Source organism: Eumetopias jubatus, unplaced genomic scaffold (genome assembly GCF_037043125.1).
Source record: "Eumetopias jubatus isolate StellerSeaLion01/CBP00866 unplaced genomic scaffold, mEumJub1_p1.0 scaffold_13, whole genome shotgun sequence".
Taxonomy (NCBI): domain Eukaryota; kingdom Metazoa; phylum Chordata; class Mammalia; order Carnivora; family Otariidae; genus Eumetopias; species Eumetopias jubatus.
Genome location: NW_028274819.1, coordinates 44667306 through 44692481, shown reverse-complemented (window position 1 = coordinate 44692481; position 25176 = coordinate 44667306). Strand labels below are relative to the sequence as shown.

The 25176-nt window shown below is 38.1% G+C and overlaps 1 protein-coding gene across 2 annotated transcripts in view; it reads left to right on the top strand.

The window, feature by feature from the left end:
• Window positions 1-25176, top strand: part of FAR1 (fatty acyl-CoA reductase 1) — a 111561-nt gene that overhangs the window by 44606 nt on the left and 41779 nt on the right. The gene's annotated exons all lie outside the window — the stretch shown is intronic.

The window sequence follows — 25176 nt, the reverse complement described above, 5'->3', positions numbered from 1 at the left end:
GGGACGCACGGAGGGGCCTGGTTTGCAGCCACGGAGCCTTGGGGGCTCTGCCTGGTGTGCGGAGGCCGCAGGGAGGTGGTGAAGGTGGGGCGGGGTACTTAACGGAGGAGCGGGCTCGTGTGCTCCGGGGTGGCAGTCAGAGGAGGCCTGTGATTGAAGGATTTCTGGTCTGAGGGGGAAGAAAGTGATGGGAAAAGGGTGATGCTCAGAAAAGGGTGCCCGGGGAGAAGGTGCGGAGCCGGGGAATGTGGCTGGCCTTTTGGAAGTAGGCATTGATAGAGGGTGGGGGGAAATCAGCTGGGAGTGAAGGGAGGGTAGGTTTTTGAAGGTTAAGATCTCTGGACAAATGGGGACAAGTGGATTTGGAATAAGAGGCATCTACTCAAACCGGAAGGTGACTGAGAGAAGGTTTTAGGTGAGGTGTGGCTGGAAGCTGTTTGACTAGAAGGCTTTACGTGGCCAGTGAGGAGAAAGTATATAAGGAGCCGACGAAGTCGGTTTATATACGGTAGCCGAAGGGTGTGGATCTTTTATGACTAAGTGAGCAAGAATAACTGTTCCTGTTGGGAGAGACTGGGGAGCCGAGTGTCTCAGGCAGGAGTCAGTCAGTCAGGTTCATTGGTTCATTCGCTCCTCATGAGGGCCAAGCACTCAAAAGTTAACTCTCACAACTGAGGCTGATTGTGTCTCCCTTCCCCACCCCCGTGATAGTTCGTCTAATTGTTTTGCCACAGCAGCACACAAACTCGCCGTCTCTAAAGTAAAAGCACACGTACTATTTGCTTTTGATTGGATGGCAATGAGGAGTCACTTAATTCTTTATGTTTTTAAAAAAATCAAGAATGTGTTGGTTTAAAGGCAGCCTCAGAAGGTCCTTTCAGAAAATCTGCCCTGCAGGGGAGTTTCTCAACTATTTTGTGTGATATAGCATAAAAATGACGCAAGATCTGAGTAACACAGTGAAAATTAACACATAAGTACAGTTCCGTTACTGTAGGATCACCCACTTCAATGCAGTAGAATTTCAGTATGTATCATACTTGTTGGGAAGTTTTTTAGTCTTGGGAAGAGTGTTGTAGCAAAATACGTTCAAAGTTCTTTTCACTTAGAGGAAAGAAAGATGGTATGTGTGTATCACTGCTTGCTGCCTCTCAGTTTAAAGCTTTAGGAGTTTTTATTTGTGGGGTGTGGGCGGAGGTTGGGGGCAGAGAAGAGGTAGTAGAAACGAAAGTGGCCCACTACACATTTTCAGTGGATTTAAATGGGAGGAGGTGATAGGCACTGAGATAAAATTTCTGCTTGAGGATAGGACAAAAGGATTGTGAAGAGTTAAACACTTTTTGACAAACATGAAGTGCTGAGGACAGAAACCAAAGAGGGCATATGCTGTATACGATATTTCCTTAGCATCATAGCTAATGGACCATTCTTTAGGAGGTAGAAATAATTTCGTGGAAGTAATTTCTTGGTACTGCTTTTCACTGATCACATTTTACCCTTAGTATAACAGAATATCTAAGTGCTAAGGCCACTCAGGGCAGAGAAAGAATAATCCAAGTGGTGTGGAGATAATCAGGGAAGGTTTCCAGGAAGAGGTGAGTTTTGAGACATCTTTGGAACTAGGAGTTTGGTTGTGTGTTATTGCAAAACAAGATGACATTCTAGTAGTTTGGACATGCTATCAGCAACTGTGGACAAGAATGACACATTAAAAATAGTTTTAAGGAGGAGGGAAGATTTGAATGAAGATTTAAGAGTGAGGAGATCAATTATGTCTAAGGTTGTAGCTTAGTTGAAAAATAATGGTTCTGTCTGGTGGCTAGGAGAGAAGAATTAGAATAGTTAATGATGGAGACAGATAGTAAGGGAAAGAGCACGAAAATATTTTTTGGTATTTTTGGTAAGAAAATATGTTGATAAGTTGGGTTATTAAGAAGGAGATTTGGTGTTCAACCATAAAATAATCAGAAACATTTTTGAGTCCTGTAGTAGATTGTGTTGATAATAATAGCAAAATTTATTGGGTGCCACTTTGTGCCAGACACTGTTTTGAGCTTTTTGAGCATCATCTTTCTTTGATTATCACTGTTTCATAGATGAGGGTACAGAGATTCAGAGAGATTTAATTTGCCCAAGGTCACACAGCTAGTAGGTGGCAGGTCGGGATTGGCAAAGTCAATGAATATTAATTGAGCTTATGCTTCATGCCAGGCACTGTGTTAAATGCTGGAGGTTCAAAGTTGACAAGCAAATCCAAATGTCAAGCTGGAGGCACTTTTTTGGAGGTTGTCAGGAATTAATAGAAGAGAACCAGTGAAGGAAGAGAAAAAGATGAGTTGGAGAGACTCTTGTAGGCACTGAGGAATATACTGTTTTGGAAATCTTAGGATAGAAATAGTTTTAAAAGAAAGAGGAAGTAGTCAACCGCAAAATACGTAACTCAGAGACTCAGAAGAACAAAGACTGAGAAGAAACCGTTGAGTTAAGTCAGGAAAAAACTGGTGTGAATTTAGTCTCAAAAACCAGAATTAAGGTAATAAGGTATAGGTAGATAGTTACTCGTGTTTAGTGGCAAGTGCTCTATACAAATTTAAAATATGATGGCAGTTATGGTCAAATTCATAGGAAAGATGTTGGTATGTCCCTTTCTAATATTTTAATCTTTGGCTGCTAAGATCATGGGTGGTTTAAAAATGCTCATACTCTTTGTATTTTCCAAGTTTAAAAAAAGCATTACTTTTATAATTAGTGGGGGAGAAAATCATTCCACTGAAATGAGCTAATAGGGAATATGTGGGTGGGCTTCTCTGAATTATGTTTGGGGAAGGGGAAAAGATGGTCTTATTTCAGTGTATACTGCTGCATATGAGATACTTTGGTAGCTACATTCCTGTCTTGGAACTGACTAGACATATTCTGAATCTGTATATACAGAAAGATGGCATTTGCTTCATCTGAGGGATCGGTTTACTAAATCACCTTGAAGCATGGAGATAGGGTCTTGCTTTTTCTGAACATTGTTTTTTTAGGGTTTAATAAACGAATTTGAGGTTAAAAGCACACCACTCATTCGATTGAGTTATTTTAACTGTGTCTTTTGGACTTTATACCCTTCTTTCTTCCCACACATTGGTTCTGTAGTTCCTCTCTTAGTGGGTTTGTAATGGGCTTAGATTTTCAGTTCAGTAAGACCATATGAAAGTGCTGAATTTACATATAACTAATTTAGCTTAAAATTTGTCATTGTTTTCTGTTCCCAATTTGAAGAAGAAAAGAGACAGATTTCAAGACAATGACATAAGCTTCTCTAATCAAATAATTATTCGAAAACAAACTAGTAGGATTTGCCCCAGGATCAGTAGTTTTATTCCAGTCTCTAAAATGGAGATGGAGGAATCTTTTAAGTCAAGAATAGGATCTAATTTTTAGTTTAATTTGGCCCATAGGGATTGTGGGAGGAAATTTATTTCATCTAGGTACTGTGCTATGTTCCTTAAATAAATTATTACATTTAGTTCTCATACAATTCTCCAAGGTGGATAACCTATTACAGATGAGAGAATGAGGCTCAGAGAAGTTATTAAGTGACTTTCCAAAGGTTGGAGAGGTAGAAGCAGAGCTGAGATTCAAACCTTGCTTTGTGGAAAACCAAAGTCCATGCATATGAGATAAAAGACAAGAAAGACTTGTTTATATTAATATCTACAATTGAAAAAAAATGCCACATAGCCTTAGGTGTTTAGTAACTGTTACCTTAGAGGATGGGACTGTTGCTCTGTGTGTTTGCTTTGTGACACTGGCTCTTTTTTTTTTTTTAAGATTTTATTTATTTATTTGAGAGAGAGAATGAGAGACAGAGAGCACGAGAGGGAAGAGGGTCAGAGGGAGAAGCAGACTCCCTGCTGAGCGGGGAGCCTGATGTGGGACTCGATCCCGGGACTCCAGGATCATGACCTGAGCCGAAGGCAGTCGCTTAACCAACTGAGCCACCCAGGCGCCCTGTGACACTGGCTCTTAAATAATGGTGATTATTATGTGTCTTTTAAGATGCATTATATTACCTTTAGAGGTATGTGTTTTCACATTTTAGTATTTTTTGAAATGAAGATGTAATTTACAGTGTCTTTAAAAATGTTTATGAAATGGGCACCTGGGTGGCTCAATTGGTTAAGCGACTGCCTTCGGCTCAGGTCATGATCCTGGAGTCCCGGGATCGAGTCCCGCATCGGGCTCCCTGCTCAGCAGGGAGTCTCCTTCTCCCTCTGACCCTCCCCCCTCTCATGTACTCTCTCTCATTCTCACGCTCTCAAAATAAATAATAAATAAATCTTTAAAAAAAATCTTTAAAAAATGTTTATGAAATGGATACTCTTTTTTTTTTTAAACTTGAAGATCTAATTGTCTTTATTAAATGATTCATGAATTGGACAGCAGCACCCCATCTAGTAAGTAGAGAGGCACTCCCAAATGGCTACTATGTTTTAAAGTCAAATGTGTGTCTCAGAATTAAGTGTGGTATATGCATATAGTCTGCATGTACAGTGCCTTAGCAGTTTGTTGTGTGCATTTTCTTCCCAGCTCCTTCCTTTACTTAGCCTATTACCTTTTTTTTTGGTATGGTATAATATAGAACTGAAGTATATATTAATAATAAAATAGTCATTCTCTTTAGTTAGTGTAATATTATAGTGTAGAAGAAAGTACTTTGATGTGGAAAATTCACATTGCACTGTGAATCAGCAGATCTGAGTTTTAATTTTGGTTTTGCTAGTAACTTGATGAGTAACTTGAGGCAAGTCACTTCCCCTCTCTGAGCTTTAGTTTTCTCATCTCTAAAATGGAGTGGGGAGGGGAACTTTTAGACCTGTCCAGCTTGAACAAACTGTTCTTTCTTTAATTAAAAATGTGGATGCCTTAGATCCTTCTTAAAAACTGTATTTATTAACTTTCTGCTATTTTTTCTTTGTCTTCATCTCTTTGTCTTTTCTCCTTGCCCTTTTTTTCTATGGATCCTTGAGAGTACTATCAGATCCAATGTATTAGAAAGGATGTGTTATTTTTGATATCCTACATTTACTAAGACAGGATATTTGAGAAAGTAGGTATTTAGTAAATAGTTAACAAATGAATATATGTTTTATATGAGTTTAATAAAAGGATCATTTAAATAAAATACCGTCCAGAAGCTGTTAAGGTTCTTTGAAAGGTCATTCTGCCTAAATAATGAAATGTGTTTTGTGAAGTAAATTTATCTGCTCTCTGTGGGGCAGATGTATAAAGAAGAAAACTACTGGACCTGTCTTTGAGAAGTTCTCTGTTCTAGTAGGAGAAGGAATCTCCTTTAAACTTTGTATTATGGAAAGTTGCCATCATAAAATGCACATCACCAACTTTAGCAGTTACAAACCTGTGGTTAATCTTGTTTCATTTCTACCTCCACCCACTTGCCCCTTTTTTATTTTGAAGCAAATCCCTAGACATTTTTACCAATTACTACCATATAGCATGATGAGTGTGACAATAGACATGCTAGGTGAAGTAGAAATTGTTCATTTAAATATAGTTTGAGACGTGTTATACTGTGCTAGGCAAGAGAAATTAGATATAATAATCTACTGTAGAGCAGGGGTAATATAATTGGATAGACTGAACATACATATATAAAACAATATAGCAACATGAGATCATATACCAAAATTGGTGATAGAGATTTTAAATGAGAGATGACATCATAGATTTTAAATGAGAGATGACATAATGTGAGAGATCACATTTGTATGAATGAAAGTAGGATTTAGATAGGGAAAAAACATTCAGGGGTGCGATGAGGTTGATCACGTGGAGAAAGCATATAGTTAGAAAATCTTACTTTAGCTTCATAGAAAAAGTTATATCTAAATCTGTATCTCTCTATACCTTTTAGACCCCTACAGCATATTATTGACATACTTTGATCTTAAATCAATATTTGAAAAAAGCCAATTTCTGTGTTACAATTTAAGACACAGTGCTTTATGACTGTATCACTGTCTGTGGTGAATTATTTGGCACATTTCATTAAAAAGCCTTCTAAATATCTTAGTACCACATGTATTAATGGATCCATTTTGTCTAGAATGTTTGTGTGTGTGCCACCAGCTTTCAAATATAAATCATTTTGAGATCTTAAATGGTGGTGTGTATGTGTGTTTAAATGTTAACTGTTTTTGAGTTAAAATTTTGACAATTTTAAGATTACTTTGAAATATCTAGTTTATATCATTCTTGTCTTTTATGGAATTCTGCCAGAAATGTTGGCATGACGTGAGTTTTCTCACAAGAGAAATCCTCCTTGAATTTAAGGAATTCTTACCGTTGTATATTATTATTATGGAGTATTGACTTAAATACTTTGAAGTATTAATTGAGAATAAAATCTTAAAATGTGTTTCATAATGCAGAGATTTTTAGTCAAAGGTCATGACCTCTTTTGAGCATCTCCTCAAAGCTTTGTGCTATCTCTTTAGAAAAGTAAACAGCAATCCCTCCTTGTCTGTAGTTTTGCTTTACACGGTTTCAGTTACCTATGGTCAACCTAGGTCCGGAATCAGGTGATCCTCTTTCTGACGTATTAGAAAGTCAGTAGTAGACTAATAGTAAGTCACAATGCCTAAATCATTTATCTTCCTTCGTCTCATCATGTAGACATTTTATCATCTCACATCATTATCAAAAGGGTGGTTACAGTACAATAAGATACTTTGGGAGGGAGAAAGACCACATTCACATAACTTTTGTTGCAATATATTATAATTCTATTTTATCATTATTATTATTGTTAATCTCTTACCTTGCCAAATTTATAAATTAAACTTACCATAGGTATGTATGTATGGGAAAAAACAGTATGTGTAGGGTTTGGTACTATTTGCAGTTTCAGGCATCCACTGGGGGTCTAGGAATGTATCCGCTGCAGGTTAGGGGGGATTACTGTACTTGCACACTTTGTTTTTCATATAATTTCAGGGGATTAATAAGACTCTCAGAATCCAGGGCCCCTGGGTGGCTCGGTCAAGTTAAGTGTCTGCCTTCAGCTCAGGTCATGATCCCAGGGTCCTGTATTCGAGCCCCGCATCGGGTTCCCTGCTCAGTGGGGACTCTACTTCTCCCTCTCCCCTTACCCCTCCCCCTGCTTGTGGTCTTTCTCTCTCTCTAAAAATAAATAAAATATTAAAGAAAAAAAGACTTTCAGAACCCATTGTGGGTCTATGGATTCTAGTTTAATTAACCATTCTTTAATGTATAGGCAGAAAACATACTGCTAAAATTCAACTCAAATTTATTTTGGTGTGTACTGCTCACCTTTTACAAACAAGTGTCTTTCATTATTGAGTGATAAAAATGATAAAACTCATTATGCATATGCCTAATATAAAAAAATAGGCCAATTCTTTTTTTTAAAGATTTTATTTTTATTTTTTTAACTATTTATTTGAGAGAGAGAGAAAGAGCATGAGCAGAGGGAGGGAGAGAGGGAGAGGAAGAGAGAGAATCCTCAAGTAGACCCCCTGCCAAGTGCAGAGCCGGACGTGGGGCTTAATCCAGGACACTGAGATCATGACCTGAGCCAAAATCAAGAGTTGGCTGCCCAACTGACTGAGCCACCGAGGCGCCCCTTCAAGATTTTATTTTTAAGTAATTTCTACACCCAGAGTGGGACTCAAACTCATGATTCTTTTATTTATTTATTTATTTTTAAAAAATTTTATTGTTATGTTAATCACCATACATTACATCATTTGTTCTTGATGTAGTGTTCCATGATTCATTGTTTGTGCATAACACCCAGTGCTCCACGCAGAACGTGCCCTCCTTAATACCCATCACCAGGCTAACCCATCCCCCCACCCCCCTCCCCTCTAGAACCCTCAGCTTGTTTTTCAGAGTCCATCGTCTCTCATGGTTCGTCTCCCCCTCCCCTCCGACTTACTCTCCTTCATTCTTCCCCTCCTGCTATCTTCTTCTTTTTCTTTTTTCTTAACATATATTGCATTATTTGTTTCAGGAAGTACAGATCTGTGATTCAACAGTCTTGCACAATTCACAGTGCTCACCATAGCACATACCCTCTCCAATGTCTATCACCCAGCCACCCCATCCCTCCCACCCCCCACCACTCAGCAACCCTCAGTTTGTTTCCTGAGATTAAGAATTCCTCATATCAGTGAGGTCATATGATACATGTCTTTCTCTGATTGACTTATTTCACTCAGCATAACACCCTCCAGTTCCATCCACGTTGTTGCAAATGGCAAGATCTCATTCCTTTTGATGGCTGCATGATATTCCATTGTGTATATATACCACATCTTTATCCATTCATCTGTCGATGGACATCTTGGCTCTTTCCACAGTTTGGCTATTGTGGACATTGCTGCTATAAACATTGGGGTGCACGTACCCCTTCGGATCCCTACATTTGTATCTTTGGAGTAAATACCCAGTAGTGCAATTGCTGGATCGTATGGTAGCTCTATTTTCAACTTCAAACTCATGATTCTGAGATCAAGAGTAGCATGCTCTACCAACTGAGCCAGCCAGGCACCCCAAAAATAGAACAATTCTTAATTGGATTCTTGGGAAAAAATAAGCTGTAGCTAGCTTAATAAATATGTTGAATGATTTTATCAAAGATTTTGGAATAAGTATATGGTACTTCATATAATGGCTGCTATCCATCCTGAATTAAGAAGAAGTAGAGTATGACTTTAAGAATGGATAAATATGGGGGCGCCTGGGTGGCTTAGTCGTTAAGCGTCTGCCTTCGGCTCAGATCATGGTCCTGGAATCAAGCCCCACATCGGGCTCCCTGCTTGGCAGGAAGCCTGCTTCTCCCTCTCCCACTCCCCCTGCTTGTAATTCTCTCTCTCACTGTGTCTCTATCAAAAAAAAAAAAAAAAAAGGATAAATATATTTCAGAGGTAAAGGAAAAAACTACTTTGGCCTTACTTGCCCTTATATATTTGAGATCTGTGGAGAAGAGGGTCTGTTAAAGTATTTTGAGTTGTACATTTGTGTTAAAATCATTCGTATATGTGATAATGGGGCTTAGAAATGTGTTTGGGCTGAAAGGGTTGATTCTCTTTGGAGACCGGAGATTGTGTTTATCATCCATCTAGTTTGAAGGATGGTCCTAAAGAAGTTTCTTAGAAATATGTGGTTTTAAAAGGTTGTGGGTTGCACCTAAAATGTAATCATAATAGTGGGTTTTAACATAAGTAGAATCCTCAGGAGATAGGAACAGTTGAATTAGCTGCTATTGAGACATTTGACTGTTTGAAGATCAGTGAATTTTAGGTGTATTGCTTTAAAGTGATAACCTTTGTGACCTATTAGTTAATAATTCTGAGTATCTAATGTACTACTAGGAAACAGCTTATTCTAATATGTAGTAATAGATACATAATGACTTTGAGAGCTAGGAGAAGGAGGATTTAACCCTCAGTGATTTTGGCTCCTTTTCAATGAATTTTACCAATGATCAGAGCTGTTAATTGACTGGCCCAAGGTCAGGTGGTTACTGGCAGTCCCAACAGTAGTTATTTATTACTGATTTTTAAAAAATTTTTAACTTATTTTATTTAAATTCACTTAGTTAACATATAATGTATCATTAGTTTTAGATATAGAGTTCAGTAATTCATCAGTTACATATAATACCCAGTGCTCATTACATCATATGTCCTCCTTAATGGCCATCACCCAGTTACCCCATCCCTCCACCCACCTCCCCTCCCTCAGTTTGTTTTCCTATAGTTACATCATATGTCCTCCTTAATGGCCATCACCCAGTTACCCCATCCCTCCACCCACCTCCCCCTCCCTCAGTTTGTTTCCTGTAGTTTCCTGTAGTTGAGAGTCTATTATGGTTTGTCTCCCTCTCTGATTTCATCTTATTTTATTTTTCCCCTCCCTTTCCCTATGATCCTGTTTTGTTTCTTAAATTCCACATATGAGTGAAACCATATGATAATTGTCTTTCTCTGATTGACTTATTTTGCTCAGCATAATACCCTCCAGTTCCTTCCATGTTGATGTAAATGGTAAGATCACATCCTTTTTGATGGTTGAGTAATATAGTATATATTAATATATATTTGTATACCACATCTTCTTCATCTATTCATCTGTCGATGGACATTTGGGCTCTTTCCATAGTTTGGCGATTGTGGACATTGCGGCTATAAACATTGGGGTGCAGGCGCCCCTTCAGATTATAGCATTTGTATCCTTTGGGTAAATACCTAGTAGTGCAATTGCTAGGTCATAGGATATCCCTATTTTAAACTTCTTGAGATTCCTCCTTGAGGTTCTTGAGGAAGCTCCATACTGTTTTCCAGAGCGGCTGCACCAGCTTGATTCCCACCAACACTGTAGGAGGGTTCCCCTTTCTCTGCATCCTCACCAACATTTGTTTTTTCCTGACTTGTTAATTTAAGCAATTCTGACTGGTGTGAGGTGGTATCTCATTGTGGTTTTGATTTGTATTTCCCTGATGCCGAGTGATGTTGCACATTTTTTCATGTGTCTGTTGGCCATTTGTATGTCTTCTTTGGAGAAATGTCTGTTCATGTCTTCTGCCCATTTCTTGACTGGATTATTCATTACTGATTTTTTTTTTTTTAAGATTTTATTTATTTGAGAGAGAATGAGAGAAAGCACAGGAGAGGGGGGAAGGTCAGAGGGAGAAGCAGACTCCCTGCCGAGCAGGGAGCCTGATGTGGGACTCGATCCAGGGACTCGGTGACCTGAGCCAAAGGCAGTTGCTTAACGAACTGAGACACCCAGGCGCCCCTCATTACTGATTTTTGATAGGTCTATTGTGCTTACTGATTTTGGCTGTCTTCATTCTGGATCTGTTTCTGGAGAAGGAAGTATCTTTACACTAGCTTTTTTAACATTGTGGCTTTGATTCTCAAATGATAAATTGACTAAGAATTACCTGGATTTTTATATTCTTAATGTTTTTACTTTGCCTTACATGTTCTCAACCCATCTTTAGCACAATAACCCATGGTTACAATGCTTATTCAGGTAAGGTTCTTAGGAGCTTAAATCAGTTTCACAGCTGGAAACAGATAATGAGAATCCACAAAGTCATTAGACACTCCCCTTATGTTTTCTATACCTTTCTGGGCTGATCCCTGCCTGACAACATTTAGTTGCAAGCTATATCTATGAACTTGGCAAAGTTTTAAAGGTAAACTGGGAAAGGATTTTTTTTTTAAAGATTTTATTTATTTGAGAGAGAGAATGAGAGACAGAGAGCACAAGAGGAAAGAGGGTCAGAGGGAGAAGCAGACTCCCTGCTGAGCAGGGAGCCCGATATGGGACTCGATCCCGGGACCCCAGGATCATGACCTGAGCCAAAGGCAGTCGCTTAACCAACTGAGCCACCCAGGTGCCCTGGGAAAGGATTTTTTTTTTTTTGAAGATTTTATTTATTCATTTGAGACAGAGAGAGAGAGAAGTGCATGAGCAGGGGGAAAGGCAGAGGGAGAAGGAGAAGCAGGCTCCCTGCTGAGTCAGGACCCTGATGTGGGACTCGATCCCGGGACCCTGGGACCATGACCCGAGCCAAAGGCAGACGCTCAACCATCTGAGGCACCCAGGAGCTCCCCTGGGAAAGGATTTTTTGAGAAGAGGGTTTGTTATGGGATTTAGTCCTTTTTAAGACATTTCTGGATGGTTTCCAGAACTAGAGACTGGAGGGATTGTTCACATTCAAGTTCAGAGAAGTTATTACTTCCATGAAGGGCCTGATTCCAGGTTCTTACATCACATTTGGTTGGTGTAGACCTGGTGGGCAGGAAGAACACCTGCCCCTGTGTTGGTGACCCTATAGCCAGGGCAAGGACCCTTAAAACAGTGACTCTCAAGCTGTTTTAATCCCATCTTTAGCTAGGTCATTGTTTAGCTCAATAATTCCCACTTTCTGGTGGAAAAATAATAGTAATTGTCAAGGTACAAACATTTTGGGGTAAGAGGGATTTTCTTCAGTTAGAGGTATGGTTAGTTCCTAATTGAATTGTGAAAAATATGTCTTTAAGTCTAGACTGGTTAGAAAACTGTAGGTCTCAAATCCTAGTGATGCAATTGTATAATACATTCTGCAGGTTTAATAAAACAACTAAAATGATACGTATGAAGCTCAATGCTAATTTTTTTTTAAAGATTTTATTTATTTATTTGAGAGTGAGAGAATGAGAGAGAGCACGAGAGGGAAGAGGGTCAGAGGGAGAAGCAGACTCCCCGCTGAGCAGGGAGCCCGATGCGGGGACTCGATCCCGGGACTTCAGGATCATGACCTGAGCCGAAGGCAGTCGCTTAACCAACTGAGCCACCCAGGCGCCCGCTCAATGCTAATTTTTAATTAAAAAGTAAAAATAACGATTATTGAAAACCATGGCCAGCTAAAGACAACACAACTTCACTGACAGTGCCCCTCTTGAAAATGTCAGAATTCCAGCTTTTGAGTGTGCATATGTGGTGTAGGAGCTTTGTAGCATTGGGAGTTGCAGCAGCCAGAGGTATTAATTGTATACAGATTGAAGTCTTTGATACATTCTAATAACATTTCCGTTTTTGCAACTCTTAATTACTGGCTTAATAGTTTACTTATAAGTAGTCTTATGCGTCAAAGGAAGATCATGCTTTCTAAATCATTTGTAGTCCGTGAGAGGTTTGGATCATGCTTTCTAAATCATTTGTAGTCCATGGGAGGTTTGGTCCATTTTTGGATAATTATTACCTTAGAATGTAATCTTTGAGCTTCTCCGGAGCATTGTTTCTCTAGCTGTGTTGGGAAATTTGTGAGAGCCTGGGCTTAAATCGAGTTCAGTGGGCTTCCTCACCTCAGGACATTTGCTAGTCTTTGATATGCTAATACACTTTGTTGATCCCTGGTTGGGGGTAAAGTGTACAGTTTCCCAGCCCCATTTACCATGATTTGGAAAATGCTGCCTTGGAGGATGTACCAGTTTTCAGATTTCAGCCTTGAGAACAGATTCAGAAGGTACATAAGGAAGTGACACAAAAGAAACATGAAATACAACGTACAGCATAAAGCAGGAATTTCAGAGCCTTTTCTGCCGTTACCGGTTGGCATTTGCTGTAATAATCAGACTGAGTCGGAACTCCTTCTAAACTGAATCTAAACTGCTTCTATAAGCAGTGGAATACCTGATTCTACCAGCTTGTTCTGAATGATCTTAATCTTCATGAATAGACTTTGGTAGTTTTAAGTTACACCACACAAAATACATAATTAGTAAACTGCCTGAGTCAGTTTTTGGGTAAACCTGTAGGTAGTCTACATGTTCATGGTAAACATGATACATTTTCCTGTTAATATCAGTTTTACTGAGTAACTTGAAATATTTTTATATTAACCCTTAAATATATTATGGAGTCAAATGTACAACTTCCATGAATTCCTAAGCCAAACGGGATATTTCCCGTTCTTTAGTTGTGTTCAAGAAGCCTGATTTTTGGTAATACACTTAAAAGTATTAGTATAGCTATGTATATTGGAATCCTATATTTCACTTTTCTGAGTCTGAAAGTACTGGATAAAAATTTCACGTCTTAACATGAAAACATTTTTATTAAGGTGAAGAGAGACTGTAGAACAATAGTTTAGGAAAAAATCATGTGACTTATGGTAACTACTTTTTTAAAAATTGTTTTCTCCCAGAATGGAATTGAACACGTGCTTTTACAAGCAATGGAACTGTATATTACCAAACTTAATAGGAAGGCAACCCTTCTGTAGGCTTTACGGTAGAGAAGTTACCCCACTGGTACAGGCTTTGAGAACAGAAAGAGAAACAAAAGAAAATGGATATTGCTGAAAAATTGAAGTTTTCTTGTCAGCAGATAACTTTAATGCTTTAGAATTGACATTTATTTTCTGAAGGAGGAAAACTTGACTTTTTAAAGTTCTTTATATCACTCAAAGGAATTTGGAGTCTGATTTTTGTTAATGTCTAATATTTTCCAGGGTAATGAAGCCTTAGAGGCATCTAATGCTGGCCAGAGTGCCATGCTTATGGAGCAACCTCAGTGTATAAAATAGCTGTGTAGTGCCCGTAAGAGAACTAATGAACCTATTGGGATTCCTAACCACCAAGAAGTATCTTAGACATTGAGGAAGATAGGATTCAGAGAGTTAAGTATTCATATGCCAGTGTCTGTGTAGGCAAACAGAGTGCCCATTATATCGACTTCAATGGGTGCTTACAACAGGGTTGGACACTAGCATCTTTTATTGAAAAAAGAACTGTTAACCAAGATGCTACAGCTATTCTTTTGTTTGTGGAAAAATGCCTTATAAGCCTTAATTTTTGAAAAAGGAAAAAGGAACCCACTATTCTTATCAGCTTGAGTACAGTAAATAGTTTGTGCATTTTGAGTTTGCATTTTGGCCCTTTATTTGTTGCTTACAGCTTACTTTCAAAGAGGCAGTTTTCTTTTCTGTTGAGTCTTAAAACACTAAATAATGATTGCAGAGTTATTAAAATATAATAGAAAAGACACAAGCCAATGATTCCCAGTATGCCTCCCACGGAAGACTATCAAAAATCTTTAAGTATATATACTTATCTACAAGGTGAAGCCTCTTCATAGTCGAGCTAAAATGAGTTGGCTTGCTTTTGGCTAGAAGTGTGTCAACTCCAAATGGTCACTTCCTGATTAGAGGTTCACAAGTGAATAAGCAAAAGTGAAATTTTTATTCAGTGAAAGAGGTTATTTGGTAGGCAAAATATTTCAAAGTATGAGGCCCATGGGGCCATATTTTTTTAAAGGAGTTTTGGGTAACTAAAAATATGTAATAAGGAATAACTCTTTATTGTTCCCTAGGCCCAAGAAATAGGTCCAACATGGATTGATTAAATAGTTGATAGTCTCAAAAGTAATAAGCAGTTATCTCTCCATGCCCTTGGCGGCAGATGGTATTTTCTAAAGATGGTTTTAACAATATCTCCCATCTTACATGTTCTTTCAGTGTGATCTTGACTCCTCTCATCCTGAGGTGGGGCTTATGTCTCCTCCTCTTGGATTTGGGTGGTCTTTTGAATCACTTGGAAGCAATAGAATGCAGCAGAAGTTATACTGCATGACTTCCAAGGCGAGGTCAGAAAAGGTGAGAAGGCTTCTACCTAACTTAGTAGAATCCTGGTCTTGAAGACTTTAGCAGCTTTGTAAGCAATCTAGCCTGAGATTGCCATGCTGCAAAGAAGCCCAAAGTCCTTGAGGTGGAGAGATATGAAGGAGCTAAGATCAGGAGCTAGAACTTTTCAGCTAGAACTGTTTAGTTGAACGCTTTACAAATTCCTAACTTACAGATACTGTGAGAGAGATGAAAATGATTATTGTTTTTACACACTAAGTTTTTGAGTAATTTTGTTATACAGCAATAGATAATCAGAGCACTGCTTTTCCTGAACCTGCTACTATATACTGAGATTTGACCATGTGTAAATGTATGGTAAGGAATACACCCTAATGATTTGTTCTGGGATCTAACATTAACTTTATTTTGATCTTTTAGTTTTGTGATATAAAACTTTTTTTTACCCCTTTATCCTGCACCCATTTGGAAAAGCTAGTCCATCCTTAAGTATTAAGTAGAGTGTATTTTGGTAACGGAAGGTGTATCTCCTATGTTGGGAAGTGTCCCTGATATGTTTATTATGGCATGAGAGCATATGCATCATCTTTAGAAGGCCTTTTCACTGTACCCTAATTTTAGTTGCTATTGAGATTGATATTTGGCTTTCTATTAGTTTCCTAGGGCTGCTGTAACAAAGTACCACAAACGGTGGCTCAAACCAAATTTATTGTCTCATAGTTCTGGAGGCTAGAAGTCTGAAAGCCATGCTCCCTCTGAAACCTGCAGAGGAATCCTTTGTTGCATCTTCCTGGCTTTTTTGTTGGCAATTTTGGTGTTCTTTGGCTTGTAGCTGTGTAACTCCAGTCTCTGGTTTTGTTGTCACATGGAGTTCTTCCTGTGTTTCTCTGTCTTCACATGGTCCTCTTCTTATAAGGACACCAGTGATAATTGGATTAGTAACCCAGTCTGCTCCAGTGTGATATTTACCTTTAACTAATTACATCTCCAAGGATCATATTTCCAAATAAAGTCACATTCTGAGGTACTGGGAGTTAGGAATTCAGCATCTCTCTTTTGAGGGAACACAGCTCAATCCATAACAGGCCTCAAGGGAGATTTGTATAATTATGTTTTAACCATTTATAAATCTTTATTCCAGAGTACATGTGAATGGGATTTTTCATCAGTACCCATGAAGTCTGTTCTCTGTATGTTAAGTCCCCCTTCCTTCCGGCATGCATACATAATACACATGAAATTTGATGGTAGTTTTTAACTGTTTAGGCTCATTGACCCCTTTGAGAATCTGATAAAAGCAGTGGATTCTTTTCCTAGAAAAATGTGCAGATGTATGCGTGGGACTGTTTATTTGTGCACATACATAAACAGCCACACAACAGTATTTTGCTTGAAACTTTAACATGTTCTTGAACCTCCACCCGTATCCCCCTACCCCCAAAGCCTGTTCATGAACTTATGGATTAGAGAGTTAATTAATTTCGATTGGTTAGAGATACCTAATCCCTATTTCCCCTTTACTGGAAAAACAGAAGGGAAAAGGAGGAAGCAAAGATGTATGTGTAGGGTGTATAGGATCCCCTCACGGTCATTGCGGCTGCATGTGGCTTTCTGGGGGATTTTCATGTTTATGTGATATTTATCATGTGCTTAGTCTCTTTTCCCCTCACTCCTGCTCCCCATCCCCATATTTAACCTTTAGCTAAATAAAATTGTAAATAATACACTTTTCAGTAGAGAAGAATAATCTAGGTTCTTTTAGATCTATACCAGTATATAAACAGACTTTTATATCTTGCTATGTGTTGGATTAGCTCATGATCTTTTTAAATTCTGTGTTATTAAAAAAAAACTTTTTAAGATTTATTTTTTTATTTGAGAGAGAGAGATTGAGCGTGTGAGCGCATAGTGGGGAGAGGCAGAGGGAGAGAGGAACTCAAGCAGACTCTGTGCTGAGCATGGAGCTGACACTGGGTTCTGATCTCACAATCCTGAGATCACGATCTGAGTCGAAACCAAGAGTCACCTGAGCTGAAACCAAGAGTCAGATGTTCAAGTGACTGCGCCACTCAGGTGCCCCAATTCTGTGTTATTTTTTGATTATTATATCAAAATTATTTTGAAAAAGCTAGTGGTCTAGGATTTCTGAGTCTGTGACAAATATATTTTGTGCTCCTCTTCCCTTGTCACCCTTTCTCCAAAATAATACTGCCCAAACCTCACCCCTGAACATCTTAATGGGCTTTCCTTTTAAAAATACAGATTTTTTTTTTTACATACCTTGAAACAGGCTATAGGTTATGTTTTGATTTTGCATTTAGCCACTGGCGTATTTATATTTCTGAAGGCTGACATTCATGTGTTGGTTTGTTTTTGAAGATATTATATCAAACAAGTATTTACTGTTTTACAGTGATATGCATGGTAAGTCTAGTAGTAGTGAAATCACATGAATTTTCATACCAGACTGGTGTCCCAAAGATGCCTTTCGCATTTGTGTTCACTTTTCGGAATATGAAATATTAGAAATCATTATTTAGAATATGGGTTAGCAAACTATGGCTTTCACACTGCCTTTCTCCTTTTGTGAATGAAATTTTTTTGGAACACATCCATACCCATTCGTTTACTTAATTATTTATGGCTGATTTTGTGCCCCAAATGGCAGAATTGAGTAGTTGATATAAAGATTGTATGGCCTACAGAATTGAAAATATTTACTACCTAACCCTTTACAGAAAACCTTTGCTAACTGTTGGTTTAGAATATTTTGTAATTCCTCCCTTTTAAGGATATTTAAAATTTTTTTCTTACTTTTCAGTGATGGAATCTGAAGGCTATTAAAAGACCCATCTAGCTCAACTTTTTATCTGGTGCTGGAATTTCCTTAGGTACTCCTACCTGGTGGTCATCCAGTGAGACAGAAATGGCATTGGATGTGCTTGTGTTAAACACAGAAGAATGACCTCTGAATGGGAGTCAGTGACTGACTTAATCTTAATAATCTTAATCTTTGTCCATTGGTCATTGTCCATTGGGTCTCCCTTCTGTCCCCATTGGTAGGTTTTGACTTTGGCTTTGTTTACATGGTAAAGGCACAGAGGAGCCAGATTTTAAGAGGAAGACAACTAAATGGACCCTACTTCAAGATACAGCTGTTAAGTGGTGGAAATTTATAGGAAAGTGGATTGAATAGTTTGACATTAACTTGAGACTTTCATATTCAGTGCTTAGTTGCCCTAAATAAATTTGTAACTGCTAAAACATAGAACTAAGTCCTTACAAATAAAGATTTGTCAGATTTTACAATTTATGTTAAAATTGCTGGTGCAGAAAGAAACATATATAGGTAGAACAAGTCTAGACTTCACACTACAGAACTGTATTTGGTAATTCTCTGTACTTGACTACTTAGTGAACATGGTGAACATAGGTGATCTCTCAGGAGATGGAAGAGAGGGGCATCTGATCCCAAGGTCAACATTATCTGAAGGGGGAATGTATTTGTCACATTCCATTCTTGAAATCCAGCCTTTTAGAGTCTTGTTCTTCAACAGTTTCATAGTTATCATCTGGTTTTTAATCTAATAGGTTTTTCCATCTAATAAAGAAAAGGGATGAAAATGTAAGTAATAAAGATCAGCAGAAAAAAGATGATACCCTTTTTTTTCCTTAACAACACTACTCTTTTATTTTTACTTTTAAAAAGTTTGTCAGGTGCAACTCACTCTCTGTCTCTCTGTCTCTGTCTCCCTGTCTCTGTCTGTCTTTCTCTCTTGCCCACTCTCATATCTTGAGAGTGTACTTTTTGCTTTAATAAACTTTCCTGCTTGTGTTGCTCAAAAAAAAAAAATTGTCAAACTTTTTTCTAAATGAAAATGAGTTGGTAAATAGAAGACAAAATATAGTGGAGACTGGCTAAATGAGAGGAAAATTCGTGCTTTCAGATATTTTTTTGGTACCCTCTGACTTTTCTATTTTATAAAAAATGTTTTAAAAATATATAACACATAGTACATAATTTAAAAATGCACAGAAGGATATGTAAAGTAAATCCTCATCATCTCTCTTGCCCACTTGTTGAGTTCTCCCTCCCAGAGGTAACCATCATTACCAATTTTTTGGGTTTTCTTGCCACAGTAATCTATTTATAAGCATGTGCATACTTTTTTCCATTCCTCTTTTCACAAAAGTTGGTGTATCATACGGTATATTACTTCTTGACTTTTAAAATTTATCATGAATTAGCTATTGCATATCAATATACATATGTTGAACTACTTCATTCCTTTTTTTTATTATTTATTTATTTATTTTTAAAGCTTTTATTTATTTAACAGAGAGAGACACAGCAAGAGAGGGAACACAAGCAGGGGGAGTGGGAGAGGGAGAAGCGGGCTTCCCGCTGAGCAGGGATCCCGATGCGGGGCTCGATCCCAGGACTCCAGGATCATGACCTGAGCCAAAGGCAGATGCTTAATGACTGAGCCACCCAGGTGCCCCTCATTCCTTTTTTAGATGCAGAGTATGCCATTTTAGTAATATACCACTTTGTTGGCTCAGTCACCTGTTGGTGGACATTTAGGTTTTCAGTCTTTTGCTATCAGTGTTACATTAAATACATCATTTCACACACTTGTAAGAATAACTGCAGGATAAATTTTTAGAAATAGAATGACAGGGTCAAAGGGAATGAACATTTAAAATTTGATAGATACTGTCAGATTCCCACCCTATCCCCATAGTTTGTACTAATTACCAGCAATATAAGAGTCTGTTACATGTGTAAACTCTGATTATAAACTTTTTGGTCTTTGTAAGTCTCATAAGTGAAAAAATAAGTCTTGTAGTTTTAATTTACATTTTTCAGAATGAGTAAAATTTAGCCTTAGTTACACGTGGAACATCACATTTTATGTTAAAGACCATGGATATATAATATAAAGATGTACATGTACATGTATGCACTTGAAAGTAGGGGAATAATCTATTTTTTTTTAAAGATTTTATTTATTTATCTGACAGAGACACAGTGAGAGAGGGAACACAAGCAGGGGGTAGTTGGAGAGGGAGAAGCAGTCTTCCTGCCAAGCAGGGAGCCCCATGTGGGGCTCGATCCCAGGACCCTGGGACCATGACCTGAGCCGAAGGCAGACGCTTAATGACTGAGCCACCCAGGCGCCCCAGAAAGTGGGGGAATAATCTTGATATTTTCTTTGTTCCTTTTCATTTGCCTTGTTAAATAAAACAGATTATTACAGGTTATTAAATAGTGTTGGCACTTAGGATCACGGTGTTTAGTATAGTCTTATCACTTAGAGTGTGTAGTTCCTGCATCACTTAGGAACCGTTAGCAATGAAGAATCTTAGGCTCATCCCAAACCTGTTGGATCAGAATCTGTGTGTTAACAAGGTCTCCAGGTCATTTGTGTGCACATTAAAGTTAGGGAAACACCTATAGAGGGATTTATCTGGTCTAAAAATAAGGCTGTAGCCTCCCAAAGAGGGTATTCAAATTATTAACCTTTTGGCTATTGTCGGGGGGGCGGGGCAGTGGCTCATGAACTTGGTTCTAAATTGGACTGGTAAAAATATTTGAGGTGTGGAATTTTGTGCCTTGAGGAACTGGAGTAGGTGTCTTTGGATACAGCTTTATTTATCACTAGAATGTTTCATTTCCATAGGGTCCAGAATTTATTTAAGATTGAAATAGAATTTCCAAATAGAAGCTCTAGGTTTAGGGACAGATTCTGGGGATAGGGAACTTGTAAGAGCTAGGCAGACTATGAGAGTTCATCCAGGAGGAACAGGCAGCATTATGGCTTAGTGGGAACACAGTATGACCCAGGAACTGGAACAGAAACTCAGGATCTTGGTCTAGGCCAGGGGTCTATAAATTTTCTGTTAGGGGATAGACAGTAAATATTTTAGGCTTTGTGGGCCATAACGTCTCTGTTGTGAGTACTTAGCTCACTGTTTAAGTATAAAAGCAAGTATGGGTATTTCACAAGGCAGGGTGTTGCTGTGTTCCAACAAAATTTTATTTAAGAAGAGGGAATTAGGAGAGATTTGACTCTGGGGCAATAGTTTGCCACCCTCTGGTCTAGACTCATACTATGAGAATAGGGAATTAACGGCAACTTTTTGAAAGGTGGATGTCTCAGAAGCTCATCTACCAAATAATAGAAATCCAGATTTAAGGCAGCAGATATTCTATACATCCCACATTGCTGGTGAAATCAGGTTTCTGAAAGCTCTGCCAGGGTTTTTCTCCCTTAATAGTGCAGTAGCTTGGGTGGGGCATTTAGGTTGAAGTTCTTCATTCCCTGAGGTGGACAGGTATTATGTTCTAAAGGTTAGGGTTAAAGATTTTTTTAAATCCCTGCCTGTTATTTCTTCCATTTTACCTTGAAAATGGGCTAGGCAGTGTTTCTCAAAGTTTGGATTCCAGTCAGCCTACCTTAAATCAACTGTGATTCCTGAATTTGGAAAGGGCTCTTGTGGAACTATTTAAAACTGTAAAAATGTAATTGTGTGTCTAGTCTTTTGTGTATTACATTTAATCGTCACACAAATGCTATGAAGCGAAGAGGGGTTTGGGTATGCTATGTGTATTTCAGAGATGAGAAAACCAAAGAGCCAAATAGGTAAGTGAGTTCACCCCCAAGATAAATGGGTGTACCTGGATTCCAGCCCAGCCCTACTAGACTCAGAGCTCAAGGGTTCCTACCATATCATGGCATCAGGTTATATGAAAGGCTTGTTTCCACAAAGGGCCTATGTTATTTAGCAGGAAACAGTTTATAGCAGGGTCTGATTTCATACAGTACTGAAAATGGGTTCACTGGTTCACTAGAGATTTAGTTTCCTACTTATGTCGTGGAGGAAACACTTTTCTTTTACCCTCTAAGTTCTATGACTGGTGTCTGCTAATTAAACTGACAAAAGACAGATTAACAGGAGGAAAGGGGTGTGTGTATGTGTGTATATACACACACTTTTTTTTTTATGTGCGCTAGGGTTTTCATGTCACAGAAAAGACATGAAAACCCAAAGAGAGGTGGTTAAGACTTGAAAGCTTATATACCATATTAACAAAGGGTGATAAATTATGAAGTGATGGGTGGGAGAGGAGGGTGGGTGAAATAGGTGATGGGAATTAAAGAGTACACTTACAATGAGCACTGAGCAATGTATAAAATTCTTGAATCACTGTGTTGTACACCTGAAACTAATATAACACTATGTTAACTATACTGGAATTAAAATAAAAAACAATTTAAAAATAAAGTTAATTAAAAATGCAAAAAAAATTATGGAGAAGTGGCTAGACAAAGGAAAAGGAGTTTGGGCTTCTAGTAGCAGTAAATCGTAAGAAGGTAAATACATGGGAAAAGTCACAGAAGATAGGGGTTATTTTAATAAGGTTTGTTGTGCAGACTCATCTCAGTGCTACCTTTATTTACATCATCTTCTTGGCCATAAAACTCCCCCAGAGTCCTCATTATGGCAGTCCTCATTTCTCAAAAGTTCCTGTTTTTAGTCAGGTGGGGGAAGCTCAGGGAAGACTTCTTTCTGCGTCTGTTAAATCTCTATTGCCTTTAGCTCAAAGTAAATCCATAAGGTGTATATTCTGATTCGCCACGCTCCCTCACACAACATTTCTGTTTTTCACAGTTACATACTGTACATGTTTTCAAAATTCAGTGATCCTTAGGATTATTTTGCTATAGATATTTGTAGAAACATGTTTGAATTTGTTATTTAGCTTAAGCAAGACCTCAGAGCTTCTTGTCTTCCACCCTTATTACTACCTCTCCTGACCTGGGTTTTTTATTTCTAACATTCCAATGGATGATTCTATCTAGGTAAGGTCTTTCAGTGGATTGGGTGGAGCAGAGTTGGAAATAAATCCACTAACCTTTGATAAGCTCATATTCTTAACCTGAGGATAATGTCTTTTTTATTCAGACTGATAGTGACAATAATTAAGCCCCAACTAGACGGTCTTTGAGACAAGTTCTGTTTGACAGTAGACCTCTTCTGCTCTCTCTTTGTTGGCTGCCTCTGGAAATGGCCCTCAGGGAAGTCCTGGTAAAATCTTAATTGCCTTTAAATTTTAATTGTTTAAGAGTCTACCTGAACCAGTTAATAGTTACAGTTCTATTCTGTGTTGCTAGTTAGGCCCATCGACTCTTATTGTGGCATAATGTGGAATTTTAAGGATTCTTCAGCCAGAATTTGCCTTATTTTATATGTTAAAATTTCTGTGAAGCAGATTTTTGTCTATTATATGCCAAGAAGGCCCTGTAGTGAAGAATGCTATTCTGTTTCCTCCTGTAGGAAATTGTACAAAATGAAACAGACCTTCAAGACCATCTTTTCCAATCTCTTCACTTTCTCTAAATTTCTCTTCCAGTGCTTGCATTCAGTCCTTATCCATGAGTTGATGCCTTTACCTCACCTCAAAGGACAGGTAGAAACCTTATTCCCCCTGCCCCCAAAATGTGGGATTTACTTTGAAGATATTGGTTCAAATTTGGCTTTGCCCATAGGTGTGCTGAGTGACCTAAGGCAGGAAGATTATTAAAGAGACTTGGGAAACTGTATCTGAAAGCGTGAGAGATACGGGTTTTTTGTGCTTAATAGATTTTCCTTTTCCTTTTTTCCCTTTGTTAGTATTTTTTCTCATCACTGGGAATCTTCTGTAAAACTTGGCTTCAAATCTTTAGAATTGCCTCTTATTCCTTCCTCCTACCATGCCCTACTCTCCACATTAATTGTTCACATTTGTCTTTCTGCTTAGCAAGTGTCTGAAACAACTAGTTGTCAGAGTATTAAGTTTTAATTAAAGTTGTTTCTAGCTCTAATACAGAGAAAGGAATCCCCATTTCTTGGCACTTTAAGAGCTGCTTTTTTTTCCCTTTGCTAGATTTTTTCTAGTTTTCTGGTTATTTTACTGCCCCAATCTCTTACTTTAATAGCTTTATCTATCGAAAGAACTCTTTAAAAAATAAAAAAGTTGAAATGGGAGAGAGAGGACTGGTCTTTACTCATTTATCTTAACTAAGCTTCTAAAACTTAGTTTCTAAAACTAATTCAGACAAGATGATTAGCCTTCCACTAATACTAGGACATTTATTATGAGAGTATAGTTGTTTTACAAAGGTGCAGTTATATTGACCGAGTGACTGCTATTTTGGAAGTTCTTTGTGGTTTCTCCATTTGTGGCCATTTCAGGCTCTTTTTCTCCTTAAAACCTACTGCATGTTCTCTTTTTTACAGATAAGGAAACAGGTTCAGAGTAGTAGTTTAAGATTTATCTTAGGATCTCCAGCTTCAAAGTGGCAGCATCTGGACTTGAAGTGAGTGAATGTAGGAAGTGAGTGAACTGTATCCCCATTTAAGTACATTTGTAATATGTTTTCTTTTTTTTTTTTTAAGATTTTATTTATTTATTTGACAGAGAGAGAGACAGAGCACAAGCAGGGGATGTGGCAGGCAGAGGGAGAGGGAGAAGCAGGCTCCCCACAGAGCAGGGAGCCCGTTGTGGGACTTGATCCCAGGACCCTGGGATCATGACCTGAGTCAAAGGCAGACGCTTAACCGACTGAGCCACCCAGGCGCCCTGTAATATGTTTTCTTAATATAAATATAAATATAAATGCATAATGTAAAACCACTCTAGCAAGAAAATCTTAAAGTAATAGTGATATCTAGTACCCAGCATTTTTACTGGTCTTTTAAAAGAGTTCTGCCTCTTTAACTTTGGAACCATAAGAGAGGATATTTTTTTTTTAATTGAAGTATAGTAGACACACAATGTTACATTAGTTTCAGATGTACAACATACTAATGCAACAAATACATATGTTATGCTTTGCTCACCACAAGTGTAGCCATCAACTGTCACCATACAACTCTATTATAATACAATTGACTGAATTCTTTATGCTGTACCTTTCATCCCTGTGACTTACTCATTCCATGACTGGAAGCCTCCA